Here is an 8,726-nt window from a genome sequence, read left to right on the forward strand (position 1 = left end):
GCAGATGTGGCCAGGGCAATAAATTGCAATGTCTGTACTGTAAGACGCCTAAGACAGCGCTACAGGGAGACAGGACAGACAGTTGATTGTCCTCGCAGTGGCAGACCATGTGTAACAGCATCTGCACAGGTTCGGTACATCCGAACATCACACCTGCGGGACAGGTACAGGATGGCAAAAACAACTGCCCGAGTTACACCAGGAACTCACAATCCCTCCATCAATGCTCAGACTGTACGCAATAGGCTGAGAGAGGCTGGACTGAGGGCTTGTAGAGAACCAGCCATACTGCTCATTCTCTGCGGGATTTCCTGCAAGACAGGAATATCAGTGTTCTTCCATGGCCAGCGAAGAGCCCGGATCTCAATCCTGTTGAGCATGTCTGGGACCTGTTGGATCGGAGCGTGAGGGCTAGGGCCATTCCCCCCAAATGTCTGGGAACTTGCAGGTGCCTTGGTGGAAGAGTGGGGTAACATCTCACAGCAAGAACTGGCAAATCTGGTGCAGTCCATGAGGAGGAGATGCACTGCAGTACTTAATGCAGCTGGTGGCCACACCAGATACTGACTGTTACTTTTGCCCCCCCCCCCCCCCCCCCCCCTTTGTTCAGGGACACATTATTCCATTTTCGTTAGTCACATGTCTGTGGAACTTGTTCAGTTTATGTCTCAGTTGTTGAATCTTGTTATGTTCATACAAATATTTACACATGTTAAGTTTGCTGAAAATAAACGTAGTTGACAGTGAAAGGACGTTTCTTTTTTTGCTGAGTTTAGTTTTAAGCAGTGTATTGGTAGTTAGTTAACATGCTACCTAACTGATCAACAATTCTAGGTACATGCTAATAACAAGATATATATGCTATCTTATTGAACAAGCAACTTAACTCAAATAATTCTGTGTGCGCTAGGTATCTCTCTCCAGCTCTCTCCAGGTTGTTGTGCTGCTTGGCTGGCTAGCTGCTCAATGTGTTCCTCTAGATATTGCCACTGTTCTCCCCTACACTGCAGTGCACACTGCCACTATCAGCTGTGTGTCTCCGCCAGTTCCAGAAAGTCCACTCCTTGCATGCGTACTAAATATCATGAATCATAGATTCAAGGAAATTCTCTTCATCTTCACTGTCCAACTGCATTGTCACAGAGCTGGAACCAGCAGAAGAGGATGGAGTGGTCTTAAAGCTGTATGCTGCTGTGGTGCCAACCTGCTGCAGAACTTCACTTGGTAGTTTATACTGGTAACAGGTATCACCAGCCAGCTTCAGTCCATACCGCACCAGGAGTATGGAGTTGAGAGTGTGCAGTGACATTCTATTTCTTAACTTTGACTTGACCACACTCAATTGGCTGAATGGCCGTTCAACCTCCGCATTTGAGTCTGGCAAGGAGAGGGCAGTGAGTGCAGCTTTGCACAGTTCTTCAAATGGATTTGACCCGGAAGAGTCCGTGTAGTTATTCACTTCACTCCAAAACTCGACTGGATTTTCAGTTGAGTCCCACCTAAACAGATGAATGTTTCTCCATTGGGAAACAATTTTATCAATTGTTTGGGCCTGGTACACCAGTAGCTCAGCTATTTTAATAATTTCAGTGGTGCCTTTATTGTGCTTTAGCATTTCCTTTACACTGAACAAGGCCATGTTTCGCAAGGCTTCTAGGTTGTCTGGGAGTCTTGCTTGCAGCTCCTTGCTTAAAGCAACAATGTAGTTGATGCACTGTCTCCGAATGACCTTTTCGTCCTCTGGCGCAAGACTGAGTTGGTACACCGTGGTCTCGAAAGGTACCCAAGGTACGGTGATGTACTGAGATGTCCATCAATGACATCCTTCAGGACATCACTTTTTGCCATAGGGTTGACTACTCTGCTGCAAATTTATGTTAAGAGGTGTACCAGATTGTCCAAAAGCTTGACAGGATCTGTTTGCTCTCCCTCAAATGACTTCACTGCAACTTGTACATTGGACAGTATTGATTTTAAGAATGTCAGGTAGACGTAGATGGTCTTGTCCATGTACATGGAGTGGAGCACATCCGCCATGTAGCAACGCTCACTGGTGTTGGTCAACTCAAAGTGGAGTTTCAGTTCTTCCCACTGGCTCAATTTACGAGTTACCGCAGGCTCAATCGATAGCCAACATGTGGCACATACTTTGGTGATCTGCAGGGGTTTCTGGCCACAATTAATGGTGGCATATACTGCTTTGTACGCCTCACACCGTTTTGGGGAAATCAAAAACCAGTTGTAGGTTTCTTTGATTAAGTACTCAACACTCCTATGGATCGTTTCTTTGGATGCTGCACTGACAGCCAATTGTAAAGAATGGCACACACAGCAGATGAGTACCAAATTGGGCAATGCACATTCTTCCTTTAAAATCTTGTGCACCTCGCTGTGCACCCCAGTCATCACGTACACATTATCTTGTTTCCGAGCTGGTCATGGGTGCACCTCAGCCACGCTCAAGGTCCTAAACGATATCATAACCACCATCGATAAAAGACAATACTGTACAGCCGTCTTCATCGACCTGGCCAAGGCTTTTGACTCTGTCAATCACCTCATTCTTATCGGAATAATCAACAGCCTTGGTTTCTCAAATGACTGCCTCGCCTGGTTCACCAACTACTTCTCAGATAGAGTTCAGTGTGTCAAATCGGAGGGCCTGTTGTCCGGACCTCTGGCCGTCTCTATGGGGGTGCCACAGGGTTCAATTCTCTGGCCAACTCTTTTCTCTGTATGCATCAATGATGTTGCTCTTGCTGCTGGTGATTCTCTGATTCACCTCTACGCAGACGACACCATTCTGTATACTTCTGGCACTTCTCTGAACACTGTGTTAACAAACCTCCAAACGAGCTTCAAAGCCATACAACACTCCTTCCATGGCCTTTAACTGCTCTTAAATGCAAGTAAAACTAAATGCATGCTCTTCAAACGATCGCTGCCCGCACCTGCCCACCCGTCTAGCATCACTACTCTGGATTGTTCTGACTTAGAATATGTGAACAACTACAAATACCTAGGTGTCTGGCTAGACTGTAAACTCTCCTTCCAGACTCACATTAAGCATCTCCAATCTAAAATTAAATCTAGAATCGGCTTCCTATTTCACAAACAAAGCACCCTTCACTCATGCTGCCAAACATACCCTCGTAAAACTGACTATCCTACCGATCCTTGACTTCGGCGATGTCATTTACAGAATAGCCTCCAACACTCTACTCAGCAAACTGGATGTAGGCTATCACAGTGCCATCCGTTTTGTCACCAAAGCCCCATATACTACCCACCACTGCGACCTGTATGCTCTCGTTGGCTAGCCCTCGCTACATATTCGTCGCCAAACCCACTGGCTCCAGGTCATCTATAAGTCTTTGCTACGTAAAGCCCAGCCTTATCTCAGCTCACTGGTCACCATAGCAGCACCCACCTGTAGCACGCACTCCAGCAGGTATATTTCACTGGTCACCCCCAAAGCCAACTCCTCCTTTGGCCCCCTCTCCTTCCAGTTCTCTGCAGCCAATGACTGGAACGAATTGCAAAAATCACTGAAGCTGGAGTCTTATATCTCCCTCACTAAATGTAAGCATCAGCTGTCAGAGCAGCTCACAGATCACTGCACCTGTACATAGCCCGTCTGTAAATTGCCCATCCAACTACCTCATCCCCATGTTATTTATAATTAATTTTTTTGCTCCTTTGCACCCCATTATCTCATCTTTTGCACATCTATCACTACAGTATTTAATTGCTAAATTGTAAAATTTCACCACTTTGGCTTATTTATTGTCTACCTCCCTTATGTTACCTCATTTGCACATGCTGTATATAGACTTTTTCTCTATTGTGTATTGACTGTATGTTTGTTTATCCCATGTGTAACTCTGTGTTGTTGTTTGTGTCGTACTGCTTTGCTTAATCTTGGCCAGTTCGCAGTTGTAAATGAGAACTTGTTCTCAACTAGCCTACCTGGGTAAATAAAGGTGAAATAAAAAGATTTGAGAAACATATTTAAGATATAGAGAAGAGTGCATGGCTTGAAACCGTGCTTGAAACGGAGCAAGCCATTCGGCTATATGGAGAAATCATGTGGCACAATGGAACGAGACACAATTGAAAGTTATGGTGTATTTTACAATGTACTGCTGAAATGGGTTAAGTGTATATTCGATTCATTAAATTATTTTTAATCAATACACTGGGTCACATTTATTTGGATAGTCCGGATTTTCCATCTGTAGATGTTCTACAGATAGTCATACTATTAATAAACTGTGTTGATAAGCAACTGTTTGCTACGGTTACAGTTAGAGTTAGGTTTAGAATAAGGGTTAGGATAAGAGTAAGGGTTAAGGATAGGGTAGTAGTTAGTTGAAATGTTACTGTCCATCTGTCTATGCTCTACAGACTATCAAAATAAGTGTTACCATACACTGTAAACTGATTCATTTTGTCAAACAGAGAGAAGTTATACTGTAGTAGGATGTCAAAGGGATTGAGTAACATACAAAAGCATTCTCCTGGTCTCCTAGGGTGTTTTATTACAGTTTTCTTCAATCACTGGTGGAATTATGTGGTACATTTTCACAACTACTAGCACATAAATCAACAGATCATCAAAATGGGACATGTTTCAAAACAAGTACATTTTCAATTGTACAACAAACATATTCATATTCACATATTTACATATTCACAAAGTCACTTGTTCACTTGTTCAAATCAATCATACAATTGGCATACACATTACATCTAAGTATCTGCTTTTCACAATGCATTATTCACATAAGTTTTGATATGATTTTCTTGTCAGTTGTTATTATACATACTAAATATGACTCAATCAATTAGCTCAGAACTGATAACTAGTAAAACAAATTGTATAGTATATACCAAAAGTAAAGCGTTTTGTTTACATGTACACATTGTACAAAACATTATGAACACCTGGGCCCAAATTCACAAAACACTTCTTATGGAAAAACTTAAGCTTCTAAAAAAGTTAATAAGATAGTTCTTAAGTGCAATTCCTCAACAGTATATTAATGATTTTAATGGTTTAAAATAATCAATGAGTGAATTAAACATGTTCTATTGCTTTCATGATCTTATTCTCTCACTGCCCAGAGTTTAGGACAAGGGTTTAGCCATCTTGGAGACAAGGGTTTAGCCATCTTGGAGACAAGGGTTCAGCTATCTTGGAATTAAGAACAAATCCAATAACTTTATTTTCAAGAATCTAATTTCGTCTTAATTTTTCACTTAATTAAGGAGAAACATAAGAAATAGCACAATAACATTTCTAATAACCTTTTTGACGAATAGCAACTTTGCTTAACTTTCTATGGAAAGGAAGGGCTACAGTCTGGTTGCTACACCAGAAGTTAATGGTTATCTGTAGGAAGAATGTATATGGTGGAGTCAATTAAGGTTGGATATGAGCCCGGGGCTTGGAATGTACTGAGTAAAGGAAAGGCAACCGCTTGGTTGCGGTCACTGATAAGGGTGGAGAGCTGTGGATTAGTCAGGAATGGGGGCCGAGGTCAGGTCAGGTCAGGTCACATTAAGGGAGAAGGAACAATTTATTGCCCATATCACTTGACTTCCTGCCTCGCAATGACGATGTAATGTTTAGAGCGAAGGAGGAGTTCACCTAAATTGGAGTATGTGTACTGTATTTGTGCTGGTGGGAACATGTCTTTGTTCAGCTGTCTGACCCACTGGGTGAATAAACTTGGTTTGAGCTTTTATAGTTGTCCGTCATTTTTTACCTTGTTATGTAGAACCTAACATAGGTGAAAGCTATGATCCCTTATTGATGTCACTTGTTAAATCCATTTAAATCAGTGTAGATGAAGGAGAGGAGACAGGTTAAAGAACGATTTCTAAGACTTGAGACAGTTGAGACTTGAATTGTGTATATGTGCCATTCAGAGGGTGAATGGGCAAGACAAAGGATTTAAGTGCATTTGAACGGGTTATGGTAGTTGGTGCCAGGCGCACCGCTTTGTGTCAAGAATGGCAACGCTGCTGGATTTTTCACACTCAGCAGTTTCACGTGTATCAAGAATGGTCCACCACCCAAAGGACATCCAGCCAACTTGACACAACTGTGGGAAGCATTGGAGTCAACATGGGCCAGCATCCCTGTTGGATGCTTTCGACACGTTGTAGAGTTAAATCAGATCAAATCAAATTGTATTTGTCACATGAGCCAAATACAACAGGTATACAACTGGGCCACCCAGAGTTTTTCCGAAGCCACTCCTGTGTTGTCTTGCCTGTGTGCTTAGGGTCATTGTCTTGTTGGAAAGTGAACCATCGCCCCAGTCTGAGGTTATGAGTGCTCTGGAGCAGATTTTCATAAAGGATATCTCTTTACTTTGCTCTGTTCATTTTTCCCTTGATCCTGACTAGTCTCCCAGTCCCTGCAGCTGATGGTGTCATGTTTCCTCCAGACGTGACGCTTGGCATTTAGGCCAAAAAGTTCAATCTTGGTTTCATCAGAGCAGAGAATCTTGTTTCTCATGGTCTGAGAGTTCTTTAGGTGCCTTTTGGCAAACTTAAAGCAGGCTGTCATGTGCTGAGGAGTCGTTTCTGTCTGGCCACTTTACCATAAAGGCCTGATTGGTGGAGTGCTGCAGAGATGGTTGTCCTTCTGGAAGGTTATCCCATCTCCACAGAGGAACTCTGGAGCTCTGTCAGAGTGCCCACTGGGTTCTTGGTCACCTCCCAGACCAGGCCCTTCTCCCCCAATGGTTCATTTTAGCTGGGCGGCCAGCTCTAGGAAGAGTCTTGGTGGTTCCGAACTTCTTCCATTTAAGAATGATGGAGGCCACTGTGTTCTTGGGGACCTTCAATGCTGCAGAAATGTTTTGGTACCCTTTCCCAGTTCTGTGCCTCGACACAATCCTGTCTCGGAGCTCTACGGACAATTCCTTCGACTTCGGTTTTGCTCTGACATGCACTGTCAACTGTGGGACCTTATGTAGACAGGCGTGTGCCTTTCCAAATCATGTCCAATCAATTGAATTTAGCACAGGTGGACTCCAATGAGGCTCCCGAGTGGCACATTGGTCTAAGCTGCTGGAGGCATCACTACAGACCCTGGTTCAATTCCATGCTGTATCACAACCGGCCATGATTGGGAGTCACATAGGGCGGCGCACAATTGGCCCAGCGGTGTTAAGGGTAGGCTGTCATTGTAAATAAGAATTCGTTCTTAACTGACTTGCCTAGTTAAATAAAAAATAAAGTTGTAGAAACATCTCAATGATAGTCAATGGAAACAGGATGCACCTGAGCTCAATTTCAAGTCTCATAGCAAAAGGTCTGAATTCTTATGGAAATAAAGCATTTCTGTTTTTTGTTTTTAATACATTTGTAAACATTCTAAAGCCTAAAAACGACAGAAGCAAGCCACACTGCTTCTTGACACAATGCCCGCTTAACCCGGAAGCTAGCCACACCAATGTGTCAGAGGAAACACCGTGTCAGACCGTGTCAGCGTGCATGTGCCCGGCCCACCACAGGAGTCGCTAGAGCGCGATGGGACAAGGACTTTCCTGCCGGCCAAACCCTCTCCTAACCCGAACGACGCTGGGCCAATTGTGCGCCACCCCATGGGTCTCCCGGTCGCAGCCGGCTGCGGCAGAGCCTGGACTCTAACCAGAATCTGTAGTGGCACAGCTTGCAAATGTGATGCAGTGCCTTAGACCGCTGTGCCACTCGGGAGGCCCCCTACCACCCCCCCCCCCCCTTTTTATTAACTATGCATAATCACTTTACCCCTACCTACATGTACATATTACCTCAACTAACCTGCACCCCTGCACATTGACTCGGTACTGGTGTCCCGTGTATATAGCCTCGTTATTGTTATTTTACTGTTGCTCTTTAATTTTTTTACTTTAGTTTATTTTGTCAATATTTTATTAACTCTTATTTTTCTTAAAACCTCATTGTTGGTTAAGGGCTTGTAAGTAAGCATTTCACGGTAAGGTTTACACCTGTTGTATTCGGCGCTTGTGACAAATATTTTTTTGTTGTTGAGTTTACCAGCCAAAATTTCAGGGTCAGGCTGTTGAAATTACAGATAGTCCCTTTAAGGCAAAGCTATGTTTAATTCTACACTCAAACAGTAAAATTCCTTTGTAAAATAATCTAAGAGAAGTAATGTCGTCTGGCAATGTATGATTAAGTTTGGTTATAATTCCAAAATGTGTCAATGCAATTAATGATGACTTTCATAGCATCTACTAGTAAATTTAATGGAAATCTTCATATCCCAATGCCTTTTTTAAATTTGTGTTCTATTGGTTTGACCACAAGTAAAGACAATGACAGATTTGACTCATTTGGGTAGTGACGATGTCCAGGATAGGTTACTTCACATGTGATATCTCCATCCTTGTACCAGTCTATGAATGACGCAGTTCTGTTTAATTATCACACACATTTATCTAGAAAGCCAAACAGGTTCCTATTCTGTCATCTCAGAGTAACAGCCTAGGAGTTGCCTGTTGGCCAAGCTTACAGCCTAAGAGGAGGGGAAAAGACCATCATTGATGGGAAAACACAATATGAAAACATGCATATATTGATTGAGTGAGGAAATAATGTGAAAAATAATACACTGTTTAGAAAAACAGGCAGGTAGCCTAGTGGTTAGAGCGTTGGACTTGTAACCGAAAGGTTGCAAGATTGAATCCCCGAGCTGACAAGTT

This window comes from Salvelinus fontinalis, chromosome 4 (genome assembly GCF_029448725.1).
Source record: "Salvelinus fontinalis isolate EN_2023a chromosome 4, ASM2944872v1, whole genome shotgun sequence".
Taxonomy (NCBI): domain Eukaryota; kingdom Metazoa; phylum Chordata; class Actinopteri; order Salmoniformes; family Salmonidae; genus Salvelinus; species Salvelinus fontinalis.